This window comes from Leptosomus discolor, chromosome 14, assembly GCF_034619465.1.
Source record: "Leptosomus discolor isolate bLepDis1 chromosome 14, bLepDis1.hap2, whole genome shotgun sequence".
NCBI classification, from domain to species: Eukaryota; Metazoa; Chordata; class Aves; order Leptosomiformes; family Leptosomidae; genus Leptosomus; species Leptosomus discolor.
Window position 1 is genome coordinate 2,168,434 of NC_141404.1, and position 13,373 is coordinate 2,181,806.

Sequence of the window (13,373 nt, forward strand, 5' to 3'; positions counted from 1 at the left end):
AACTTGTACCCTTACCACTACAATAAGGATTTGAGAAACCCACAGAGCCACCGCCACCCGTCTAACAGTCACCTACTGCAGAAAATAAAAACAAAGCCCCACAACTACAAAACCCTTAAAACTATTTTTTCTTTTTTTTTTTTGGATTTAACAAAAAAAACGAGCCGTTCACTGCATCAGGCCTTCCTGAATCGGCTTTCCTGAAGGCAGTAAGAAAGTTTCACCTAACGTCCTTCAGCCCCAGGAGGGGTTTATACGTTATGACGACACCCTGAACACAGGAGGGTGTGCCAAGAGCCCTCGAACACGTGCTGAGTGCCCCTGCGGGGAGGCAGCTCTCCTTTTTTTAGCTCTTGCTCTCCCAGCGGTTGCGCTGCTGCAGACATCTCGCCCACAGCGCATCCGTGCAACGCAACAGCAGTAAAGACTCGCAGTGGTTTTATTTCATTTATGTTTCTGTCCCTTCATTCCACTCCCGACAACATCTTTCTGTAGAACAGGTTTGGTTTTTTTTTTTTAAATAAAAACCAAACAAAACCCACGACTTCAACAACTGCTTAACACATGGTCCTACGAGAAAGGAAGTTTCCCAAAGACGTCTGCTGAGACACGGCCGCTGGTCACCACCTGAGCCCGGGACCTCGTTTTGGATTTGTCTGAAGTCAGTTTTTAGCTGGATGTTTTTGGAGAGGACAACCGAAGCAGAACATGAGGGACTCCAGGAAGAGATGGTTCAGATACAGACAAGGTGGAGGATATTCCTGAAGGTTTTGCCAAGCTACAGTTTTTCAAATATGTTCATGAACTTCAAGATTTCGTGATGAGCTGCGGTGCCAAGGGGCAGGTGCCTTAATCCCTGGGCAGAGAAAAAAAAATAATCAGTTAGCATGCTTCTTTTTTATAACAAATGACACTGACCTACGATATATTTACTACCTCACAAATCAAATGATGTATTTAAATATCGAGCTAGCAATAGAGTTACCATTGCTCTGCTTGGTTGTTAAATTCCAAAATACAGAGATACTCACCGCATTGTGAAAGAAGTTGCCAAGATGCTTTGCCCACGGACACCTGAAAACCAGACACAGGTTCTTAACTCACTGCCTCGTAGGGACAGACCCGCCCGCGGCTTCCGCCGCTCCGCGTTTTGCCTCACTCAAAGCTTTACACGAAGCGAATCCAGCAATTCCCTTCCAAACGGAGGCGACTTCAGCCTCAGATGTACAGTAACATAATTAAGAGAGACCGTAAGAAACAGGATGGACCAGATTCTCTCGGATCCGAGCTCGCTGTAAAGCCTCGCACCCCAAAAAAAAAAAAAAAAAGACAATTCACGGAGCTGCAAATTCATCAAATACAGCCCAGCTCACACCGAACCGAGTGAAACGAGGCATTTTGTTTTCTCGGCTCCCCACAGCAAAGGCTGGGGAGAAGAAACAGACCGAAGCATTTCGCCACGAAGGTCGACCGACACGTCCACGATTCCCACCCAAGACAGTTACCGAGAGGTGAATTCTCAGCGTTACTCTGCCGCCATCAGCTACGTGTGGACTGAAGAGCAGGCCATCGCTCTGCCTTCCGACACGCCGCCACAGAGTCAGTTAATTTTAAAGCTATCATGTCAATACACTGAAGTCGATCGCTCTAAAGCCTGTATCGCTTCACTGCACACCACAGGGCAGCACGGGTTACCAACAGCTAGCGGCTTCAAAAACGGCTCCTCAGGGTTTTATCACCACTTGTAATCTAAAGAACGAACTCAAGCCTTGCTCAGAACCTTTTCCCCCACCCACTGAAGGTTCGTGCTGCTGCAGAGCGAGGGGCCTCTCTCCTTTACACAAGAGGATCAGGCTGACAGGCGCAAACCCAGCGCTGTCCTCGTTACAGCGCACAGATCTTCCCAAATCTTTTGGGTTTGGTGGGGATCTACTCCCTCACCACCACGCGGAGTATTTCTTACAAGTTTAAAAGAAACACTGACATCTATACACCCATTGGGTTCTTGTAGGTACACAATAATACACATTTCAAGCTACTTTCAACTATTTTCTCTCTAAATAAAGTTTTATGCGGTATTATGCCTCCTTAGAGTCCAGTAACTACTTTGCTGTAAGCCCCAGTTAAGGTTTTTTTGGTGGTTGTTGATGACAACGATGTGTCAGTAGTAATAGAACCAGACTGCACTGGGAAGCGAGAAGGCCATTTGGTGGGGGCAGGTACCAGAACAATTTCCAATCTACCCAAAACATCGTGTTCAGGATCTTTACCGCTGCTAGGAACAGGGAAGAACGAAAAACAAGAATGAATTCTGAGCTAAGACTTAATTAGGAGAAAGCTACCATCAGTGTTGCAACCCATAATGATCTCGTGTTTGGCTGTGGTGAAGGTTCCCACTTACATATGCAGGTTCTCTGCGATAATATTCAGCGTGAACAGGCCAATGGATTGCATCTTCTTGTGTCTGCACGTCAGGAATAGGCAAAGGAATTCACTCACGTACTGGGGACCAAGGTTTTGCCACCTAAGCAACACAAAAACCAGGAAACAGAACGCAGCTGTTCAACAGACAAAACCTCCCTGCTGATCCCCAGCACCTCATCTGCATTCTTGACCTCTCCAAAGCCCTGGGCTGGCTGGTTTCAGGGAGCTGAGGATTAGATCTCTGCTGCAGAGCTGCTCTCACCATTTCCAGAAACGGAGAGACTCCAGGGAGCAAGTGTCTACTCACAGTTTTAGCATTGTCGCTTTCTGGCGACTCAGATCTCTCAAAATCAGGTTGACTGTGCCATGGAGAACGTGTTCTTCATAGGAAAGATGTTCCAGCAACAGCCGCAGAGCCCAAAAGTTATTCTAGGAAGAGACGAAATAAGACCAGTGATTTAACCTAATTGCCAATCACTTCTTAAAAACAGAACAGAGTGGAGGTCAGCAAAGCTAAAGGGGAACAAAACCAAGTTCACCACGTCTAAAATCTCCAAGCTGGCATTACACAGCTTTTAAATGTAAGTGGTTTTAACCTCTTAGAGCAGAAATCAGTATCTAGGACTCACCCCAAAAGCCAGGGCTATCTCTAAGAAGGAAGTCAAGTACTGAAGATCACAAAAGAGCATCTGTTGTACTGCTTGCACTGCCAGAATAAGACAAGCCTCATGGTGCAGCTACAGGAAGAGACAGCAACAAGAAGACACACTCGTAAGGCCACTTTCACACTACTTGTATGTTGTGTCCAGCACCAAGTTACTACAGAGACAGGCTGGGTGTCAGACACAACATCCACAGGAATCTTAAGACGACCAAAAGCCGGGGGAGTAGAACAGGTACTTCATTTATACAGCATGTTTCCCCTGGTGCTCTCACAGAAACGTGAAGTCTCACACTGTCACAGAAGCAGAAGGATTAAAGGGAAAAAAATTCCTGGCCCAGGAATCACATATTTAGAGAGTAAGCTAAATGTCATTGCCTCACAAGAAGTAAAAAAAAGAGTAAGACAGCTCCTTAGGGGTACTGACCATATTAAATACAGTCAATACATTCCAAGCCATCTCTAAACACGTCCCATACACCTGAAACCACCATTCAAAACAAGTCCAGAAATTCCGGGCTATTCAGAGTTTTGAGACAAACACCTTGTCCAGTCTCAAAGGACAGTCTCCAGTTGGATTCAAACGACACAGGGCTGCCCTGGGAGAAGATAAGGTAGACTCAATTGTTACCGACCCTCCTACTTCACAAGTAAATCTGGACAGTGATGAAGTAAGGCTTGTCCGAGGTTTAAGATGGTGTCAGACCAGAACAGACCCTAGAGCTTTCTTGCCTTCAGATACCTGCTCTAGCCTTTAGACTGTGCAAAGAACGGTCTTACGCTGATTCCCCCTGCAAAATCTTCAAGCCCCCTCTTAAAAGCTTTTCATAGCAATCTGTCCAACACTGCTGTGCCTTCAAGCACGATGAAACAACTAGAACATTTCCTTATCGCCATGTGCACGCTTACCTGAGGAGCAAAAATAGCAGGTGGCAAAGAAACATTGATCTTTGCCTTCAGTTCCTCCAAAAGGCCACCACTGGCAGCGAGCACCCCCTGCAACAGAAGTAACGAGCCACAGGTAAAGGGGAAGGATGTCCAGATACTCAACAAACATCAAACAGTGCCCGAGATGGTTCTTTAATGTGCTTTTACTTATATTTTCAGCATTTTTTTTACAGAGGAGGTTGACTGTTCAACATCAAAGCTGAGGCTCTGCAGCACTAACCAAACCGTCCCACATAACCTCTTCATTTTAACCTCCTACGCTTAGCAGACAGTGGTTTCTGCTCTTGGGAAGAACGTACCCAGATACCGACTCTTTAGGACTACCTAAACACAGTTTTCTTGAACTGCTTTCCCATCCACTTTGTTCTCTGATCCACCTCAACATTAAGAGATCCAGAATCAGTATCAGGCACTGAGCTGCAAGCAGTGTTAACCCGTTCACTGCTGCATTTAACGCTCCTGGATGACAACGTGCTGCGGACGTTGGGGCACGGCCCACAGGGCGTTTGCCAGGCTGACCTTCGCGCTTAGGAGGAGCGGCCAGCGCCCACGTCAAACGGAGTCTCGTATAAACCCAAGGCAACAGATTCTCCCGTTGCACAGCCCCGTTTCCGTTACCTTTTGGAAGTCAAGCGGCGGCTCTTTCAGGGATAGGGGATGCAGGTGCCCACTTTTTTCCAGCAGATTGCTACTACCCAAGATCATGATGAAGGAACTCCAGCATTTAGGCTGGAACACAGCAAGAACATTGGTTTTACCACGACAAATCTGTTCAGAAGCGTAAACTGTTCAGAGAGAGAAGGGTTCTGACAGTAAGTCCTTGCTTTAGAGAAGCAACGGGACAAGACAGGTCACAGACAGAAACACCCGCTGGGCCACAGAAACGGTTTTAACACAGACTCACATTCCTGTAGAGCGACACGTTGCTGTAAAGGAGCTTGAGCGCCTGCTTAATTAGAACCCCGTCCTTCAAGGGAGTCCCTGCAAGAAGAAAAAACCCAAACCATTTCTTATACTCCCTGAAAAACTACAGGACGTGAACTCACAAAAACCCCCTAACTTCGTTACAGATAGGGTTGTACAGAAACCTAACAAAGAGAAGCAAACAAATGCCTTCTCAACGACAACATTTTATAGGCTCTGAACAGAACAACATCATCAACTGTAAAAGGCTGCTCTGGAAAGCTGCAGAGCGCCGAACACAGCTTGGCCTAAGCGGTCACAGGGCAGAGCCTTCACAGCGCACAGCACAGCGCGACGCACGCTGTCAGAGTCTCACACACCGCCGAATTCTACGAGTGGCTGAGCATCTCCAAAAACAAACCTGTCATTTCAGCTCGACGAGCAGCACGCACCAAGACAGGGGATCACAGTTACCAGGGGCTAAACTAGTGACAGAAGGCAACACCCAGATCGTGAAACCCTTTCCACCAGGAAGCTTTTACTCTCAAGGTCAAGGCTGAGACATCACCACCATGGTAAATCATACGCTGCCAGGATGTAAGAGAAAGCTTTGTATTTTCTTTGAATAAGCAGCTTGCAGCAAAGCAACTTCACAGCTGACAAAACTGGTGTTTTGTGTGATGTGTACTACACAAATTCATGCCTAAATATAAAGACATTCTTCCTACCCGGCGTTACACACCATGTTTTAGCCCGGACATTTGGTAGCTGGGTTCAGGGCCCCTCAGAATGTTGCTAGATTGGGTTAAAAAAAGTAAACGCTGGGATTAAATAAGGTTCTAAACGTAGGTAAGCAAGAAATCACACTTGCCCACTGTAATCCAGGGCCCAGAGTCTAGCATATCGGTTCCAGTGGGGACACTGCCTGTTCTGAACATCTTCAGGTAGACCTCAAACTGCAGCGGCGTTATCCGGCAGGCAGTGCAGCAGGAGAGGCTGTTGATGGGAAACAGCAGCGAGTGCGCAGCGTCCAGGAAGTCCCCAGTCTTACACAAATAGAACGGGATTTTATCTCGAAGGTCTCTCAACCTGGAAAGAAAGGAAAATTTGATTTTCATTAACATAAAGGTCTTACACTAAGTACAGCTCTGGTAAGGCAGAAGTTAGCTGCACTGCAGCATTGCTTTCACTCGGCAGCCAGCTGCCAAAACCTGACTGGCTTTTCATTCTGCCAGTTTATTACACATCGAAGCGACGGGCTGAGACACAGTCTTAAGGCAAAGCAACAGTTTCAAAGAGGGGAAAAAAGCCATTTACCCTTTGGCATGATTGCACTTCACAGCTCTCAGGTAGCGCACAACTTCTTTATAGCTGGGCAGGGAAAAAAAAAAAAAAAGAGGGTGAGTAGGAAGAGGCAGAAAGTGCAAAGCTACCTACAGGTCAATCAAACGCTGATCACAGCTAGTGAAGTGGAACAGTAGATCTTCCCACACAAAAGATGTTGCACAATAGGACAGAAATACTGGCAGAAAGAGGCAGTTGGAAATCAGTTCCAAGATGCTACCCGCGGATTATCTCTGTACTTCGGCAAAATAAAACAGGAGGCTGCCTTCCAGTTTGAGTGGACTCTTTTGAATACAGACTTCAGAAGGCCCAGAGACCAGAAGGCGCTTTTTTTGCTGTCTTCCACCTCATCAGCCTTTAACGAACAGAATTTGTTCTCAACATACACATCTAAAACCTACTGGGGTCATGGAAACAAAGAAATGATGCACGTCAACATTCTTTTCTGGTCCTGAAGTGTTACAAGGGCTTGATTCTGCTCTGAAAAACTTCAGAAAGCTACTGGCCTCGGTCAGAAGCAACGGGCACAGCCGGGTTCAAGTGTGTCTTCGTTCTGTGTGTTGCCCCTTTACACAAACTGCACGTGTCAGGAAAACCCTACACGGCAGTCAGGACTACCCCAGTGTCAGAGTGGAGTTCAGAGAATGAAAAACCCAAATCCCAACCCGATCTTACTTCTTTTTGTCTACCAATTTCTCCACTCGAGCCTCTATAACAGGGAGCGCTTCCCACAGAAACACTTTTCTTCCTTTCCGTGTTCTTTGACCGGTGATGTTCTGGCCTTTTAAAACCGTGGTCAGTAATACATGGTCCCACGGCACAACATTCAAGCTGGAAGTACAAAAACAAAGTCATTTTTAACCACGTTTTTGTTTTTACACCATAATTTATTTCTCTTAAGTAACAGGAAGATTTACCAGTAAAACAGTGGGGTTTACAGCTTATTTCTGGGGGGAAAAATACAGGAGAAGAAAGAAAAAAAAAAAAGCTGTGAGGACACCAGCTTAGCCATAGCATCAAACAACAACTCCTCCTGTAAGGACAGGTCAAATGCAAAGCAGATAATACTGAAATCTTCCTATAAAATGCTCCACCTAACGCTATCAGTGCAAGAACCGTTCTATGTGGCTGTTTTTGAACCGGGCAACTGTATAAAAAATACGTTCTGCAGACAAAACCCGAAGAACATACCTATTTGAGAAGCCAAAACAGTGGCATGGAAGTGAGATGGACTGAAAGAAATTAATAAACTTTTCATACAAAGTTTTTGGAAAGTCGTACCACACCAGCATCCTCTGAAGATGCGTCGTGATCCTACGTTTTGAAAAGAAAAAGAAAAAAAAAAAGAAAAATCAAAATCTCTTAAAATAGGATGAATTACTGTTAAGATGTTGTGGTTTCTTTAATCCTACAGGAAACTACAGAAGTTTGAGGGTTGGGGTTTTTTTTGGTTAAATGCCAGACAGACAGTTTGGATGTCTATTTAGATTTGTGCTTCAAGATCTGTAATGAATAACAGTGTTGCTCTTTTGTTATTATTTTTAACCACCACTGAAACCAAGGTTCTGGGGTCTTAAGTTTTAAACCAAAGATCCTCAGTGAGCACATGTGAGAAAACCTGCAGAAGCACACGATGAGCCCGATATGCAACCTGATCAACCTGAGGTCCTGGCTGCTTCAACGCCAGCGAAACCATTGTTGTCTTAATTGGAGATAACTGACTGACACAAAGAAGTTTACTCCTTTAAAATTGGAGGAGGGAGGCAAAAAATTTCCTTTTTTTTTTTTTTTAAAGAAAGAAATTAAAAAATTCAAGAATAGGAATTTAAAATGAAAACTGACATAGGATTTAGGTTATACCCACCATTAGTTTCAAGTAAGGGGTGAGAATATATAATTGTTTTTGAGTGCTCCTGGAAAAAAAGTTAATTCTTAATTCATTAACCTTCTGTTGCAAGTGAATTTCGGGTTAAAGGTGAAATACAAAGCTAAAATGAGAAATGAATTAAGCCAAGCGAGCTAGATGTCCTCATTCATCAGCCTCTGGGGGAACCTCACTATGTTACATCCCCGACTACTCCCTCCCAGCGGAGTACCACGGGGCTGCTGGGCTGATCTTTAACAGAGGCTGTTTACTCTTTGGCTTGCTGACCACAAGCAGCTCCCTGACCCCACCTCCTGGTCTGGCCTTGGAGAACACTCCGAGGCTACAGTCAGAAAGTAATCCATGGCCTTGGCTTTGGGTTCCGCACGAACTTATCCTCCTTCGAGGAAGGGTTTGAACGTTTATGTGGCTCTAAATGAGGCAGGTATTGCCCTTGTCCTTCACAGCAAGGAGCTAGTATTCAACAGAGCTTCTAAAAACACCAGCTTGTAGAGCACACCAGCAGGACCTGGGACCCGACAGCACGCTGAGGGCCCTGCTCATGAGGCCGACCAGCCCGTGCCATCGTTTGTGTTCTCCTGCCTGCCCCTGCTCACCTGCAGCCCACAGGCAGGCAGCAGCAGGCTGCTCCTGCTCTGCCCAAACACCACCTCAGACAGCACAGGGGGGCTGTGCTCCCCGATGCTACAGAGCCACAAGATTATACACCTCGGCAAGTTTACTTTTGGCTTTTAGGAGCCGAAGCTTTCACTTGTTTTTTTTCTTTAGGCCTTTGAACAGAAGCGATTTGAAACGCATTTTAAACGTGAGCAGAAAGTGCGTAGCCAGCAACCACGCCATTGCCACCCCATCGTACGAGAAGAGAAGCCTTACCTTTGCAGCAGACAAGGGACAGCGATTTTTAGTGAAGCAGTATGGCCAAGGTTCTGCCAGCTCCTAAGAGAGGAGGCAAAAAGCACTAATTAGTGTTGGGTTTGTTTTCCCGCCTTTTCCCCTTCTCTGTACTCAACTGTTTAAGAAAACACTTTTTTCTTAAAAAGTACTGGGAGCTACTGTGCTAATAAAAATTACTCCAAACAGATAAAACAAGTGCTCAAGGTGTAAAACACATTCTAGAACGAATATTATTTCACTAACCAAGTGAAGCCTACCTCCCCCACTCAGGCACTCTCCACCCCGAAAAGCTCCCCTGCCCCTGTGCCTCCTCCTGGGGGATTGGCCCCACCTGCCATCACCTCCAGTCTGACACCCTCCCTCCTCCCAGTTCCCACCTCCAATTCCTTCCCCTGGTTGGAAATCATCTCCCCTCCTCATGACTCAATCCCACTTAACTTCTTCCTCTCCCATCCAACCTTTTACCTTCTCTTTTTTCCCCCCAAATCCCTCCCCGTAGCCACTCTCGTTTCTCCCTCAGGTGTACTCCTGCTCCTCGCTGGGCTGCAGCCAGGGCTGTGACCTTTACGCTGCCCTTACTTTCACTAAACAGCAAGCAGAACCCTCTCTCTCAGGCCCTGCCCTCTGAGAAGCCAGTGAAGATCCCACACTAGAGTGGAACCGCGTACTTACAGAGCAGGGTCTTTATGAAACGCTATCTCCTTAGCTGCTCCCAGAAACATGACAGCAGCAGCTTTAGGATTCTCTTTTTCTGCCTGATCTAAAAATCTTGTGACCAGCGCAAACACTCCAGAATACCTAAGAAAGTCAAGAAGTCTGTAAGATAAAGCAATTGCAACGATGTGCTTCATGAACAAGTGGCAATTATGACCATTCTACGGTTTGAGAGCGAATTGACTTGCCTTTCCTTGAAAAGGACCTGTTACATAGCGAAAAGGTATTTGCACGGCCACTACTTTAAGCATTTTAAAGGCACGTACCATCAAGTAAAAGCCGAACCCCATCCTAAAAAACAAATTAGTAAAAATACAGGCTTTACTTTCAGGCTTTCCCAGGTTATAACAATGAGGGATATTACCCAGTGTCCTAGTGCAGTACAAGAGATGTATTTAAAGTTGTATTTAAGATATATTTAAGGGGTTGTTTAAACCACACCCAAGGGCAATTTCACAGCTCACTGGCCAAGCAAATTCTCTCAACTATGTTTCCGCTGCCTCAGGTGCCACGATGCTGATTATCACTCGACTAAAGGACATCAAACCCGCACTGCCCAGCACGTACCGCTAGCAGCAGAGTTCAGTTGTCACTCACTTGTATACAACCTCCATGTTGCGTGTCCTGCAGGTATTGCACTGCCCAGGAGGCAATTTTGGGAGGCAAAAGCATTCATGTTGTGCGGGAGGCATTCTTTCTCCAACCAGATACTTGTTATATTCCACAGAAAGTTCCTGCATAAATTTTATGAGAAGACTTCCTAAGAGAGCAGATGGATGTGAAACTGTTAGTGCCATTTCTGATTTTCCCAGAACTAAAAGAAACAGAAAGACAATCACAAGTGCCCCACGTGAAGTATTTAGCAAGTTACTCGCACCCAGTCTTACTGGCCAGGAATCCCAGGCTCTTTTTCCGGAGCGAGGGAAGCAGGGCAGCACACAAACGGGACCTGCAGACCTGTGTCTGGTCTGAGCAAGGCCCAGGAAGAGCGCAGCAACAGGCAGCTGCTACCTTAAAAATTCACCAAGCCTGCACAAGGATTGCTGTGGGCCCGACAAGCCGTCCATCAAGCCACAGAGTCAGCAGCCCTGGTGAGCCACAGGGCTCAGGACAGCGCGAGAGCACAACGCTTACCGCCGTGCCGCAGGTCCGCGTCGATATCTGTGAGCTCCAAGTTGAACATCACGAGAACACCAGCCAAGGAGAAGTCACGCTGGTCCTTCCAGAACTTGCTTTTGTTGTGGGCATTGCAGTGGCAGAGGGAAGGGGTGGTCCAGTTCGGGCACTGTTTCAGAAAACATGAAAAACAGGGACAGTTTGTTGTTCTGGGGGTTTGGGTTTTTTCCCCTCTCCGGTTGAGCAAATCAAAAGTCAGTTCCTCTCTCCGAGAAAAGGACTACAATTCATTTCATCCTCTACACAGCCAAAGCCCCAGTGAAGTATTTTGACAGTCAGGGCAAGAGGTCAATATGGCAATACCTTGATACTATGGCTTAAAAAGAAAAAAACCACCCCAAACCCACAGTACTTTACCCTCATTCCCGAATATCTCACCGAGACACTTCGGGCTGGCACCCTCCCCGCTGTAAATGAGTAACAGAGCACTGTCTCTGCATGGTCACCCCAACTTTGTTCACAGTTCAAAGTTTCTGTAATTCTAAGAAAAACCCAAACAAACTCCACACACTCAGCGCTTCCCCCCTGCTCCTTCGGGTAGGAAAACCGAAAAGTTTCTCATTTGCCTACTGCAGGGAGCAGCAGTCCGGTTTGGTAAGCTGAGTCCACGAAGCACACTGTGTGCCTAAGGCAAAGAGGAGGCACCTCTGCTTAAACCAAGTGTCTATTCCAACCACCGGCTGTGCCATCAGGAATAAACCCAGTGACTAAACATTTAGTAGCACTGGTAAGTGGACAGATATCAACTTTTAGGAGAGGAACTGTTAAAATAATCAAATTTCACGTATCATTTGTTCTTTTAGCGTGCTTAAGAGCGATTTCTTTTAAAAAGACGTAGAGTTAGTTTACTCAAAGTTGTGCATTTCTCGATGACAGCTCCGCTTACCTCAGACGCCAGCTTGTCGCAGATGTAGCAGTAGCACTGATTACAAATATCAGCATTTTTTCCAAGGGGCGAGCACGTATCGCATTCTGTTCGCCTGGAGTCGAAAAACAGAATGTTATTTATGAAACAAGCCACGTGCTTATCCAACTGTACTTCTGCTTCAGCTGTTAAGGGGTTAACAAGGTCACTTGACAAGATGGACTAAACGTGGAGAACGAAACCCCCGCATTAACCTCCACATCACCGAACGTACTCAAAGGGGTGCGTTGTACAGTCGTATCTCGCGTGAGGCATCACTTTTGCTTGTTTACAGAAAGTAACCATTAGCTCACATTCCTCATCCACAACTTCTTCAGATTTCTTCTCTTCCAGGGCAGACTGCTCTGTAGGAAAGAGAAGATGTGGTGTAAATCAGTGTAAAGGTAACTCTAACTTCATTAGAAATTCAACCAGCCACTGACATTTACTTTTTAAAATCACTTCAAGGCACGTATTTCCTTATGACTTCATATGGTGCCAATAAGAATGGTGTGCTGGCCTGGGACAACACACTTCCACACACTATCAAAACAGAGGTAATTTAACCAGAAAGGATCCAATCGACACTGAAAAGGCCCAGTCTCAGGTAGGTTTATAATATTTTGAAACTATCCTTTCAGGTAATTAGTGCCATGAAAGAAATCCCCAAAGTTACAAAATAACGGCAGTTCCTGCCAGTTTCATTTATTTTCGAAGTACTTTTGTTTTCCTAGCAGCACAAAGACCCATTTCAAGCATATCACAACAATTTACTTCAGTTTGCTCCAAAAGTTCTTTATGGAACACCACCGGCCACCAGAGCACGGTACTCACCTGCCGGGTCTGCCAACAGAACCGAACTCCCATCCGTGCTCTCAGCTTCATCATCGCTGATCAGGATTATGCTCTGAGCTTCCTCTTCTCTCTTCAACGGCCCCATGGTTATCAGGCTCTGATAGAAAGGAACTATTTGGCAGCAAATAGAACACAAGGATTGTTCCTTTCCTCAGGAAGCAAAAAAAAAAAAAAAACAACCCAAAACAAACTTCTCCAAGACCCAAAGTCTTCACCTGTGTTGAGCAAGTTACATTAGGGACAGAAACATTCAACCTTTACTGCAGTCAGCAGCTTGAAAAACATGGTAGTTTCCATCCAGAGCCGAGAGAACCCTAGAAACAAAGAAATGGGGGAAAAGAAAAAAAGAAAAAGACCCCAAAAACATAAGATGTGCCGTTCCCTCGGTGGGTTTGATGGACCTGCCTTTGAAAGAACTACCCAGCGACAACAACCATCGTTGCTCACGACAACCGAGCCATCCCAGCGGGGCCCAGCGCAGACCCGCCCGCTCCCTCCCCTCACGCTCCCAATCCCCCAGCCTCCAAAAAGCGCACGTCCACCTCCCCCACCCCCCCTCGCCCCATAAACCCCTCCGCGCCCTCCCCTCCCCCACCGTCCCAACAGACCCCAAACAACTCGATTCTCCCCCTCCCCACTCCAAGCCCCACGTGGACCTTCCCCCC

At 46.2% G+C, this 13,373-nt stretch overlaps 1 non-coding gene across 1 annotated transcript; it reads right to left on the reverse strand.

The window, feature by feature from the left end:
• Positions 1–505: 505 nt before the first annotated feature.
• LOC104349127 (uncharacterized) lies at positions 506–12,823 on the reverse strand. Its single transcript, XR_015183876.1, has 19 exons — positions 12,688–12,823; positions 12,089–12,218; positions 11,836–11,929; positions 10,908–11,058; positions 10,371–10,533; positions 9,721–9,857; positions 9,039–9,123; positions 7,472–7,594; positions 6,956–7,111; positions 6,254–6,307; positions 5,808–6,025; positions 4,938–5,014; positions 4,652–4,762; positions 3,995–4,081; positions 3,054–3,161; positions 2,732–2,853; positions 2,402–2,524; positions 1,032–1,074; positions 506–856 (listed from the first exon to the last, which is right to left on the reverse strand). It is a non-coding gene; the product is annotated as an uncharacterized LOC104349127 (transcript).
• Between the last annotated feature and the right edge of the window lie 550 nt (positions 12,824–13,373).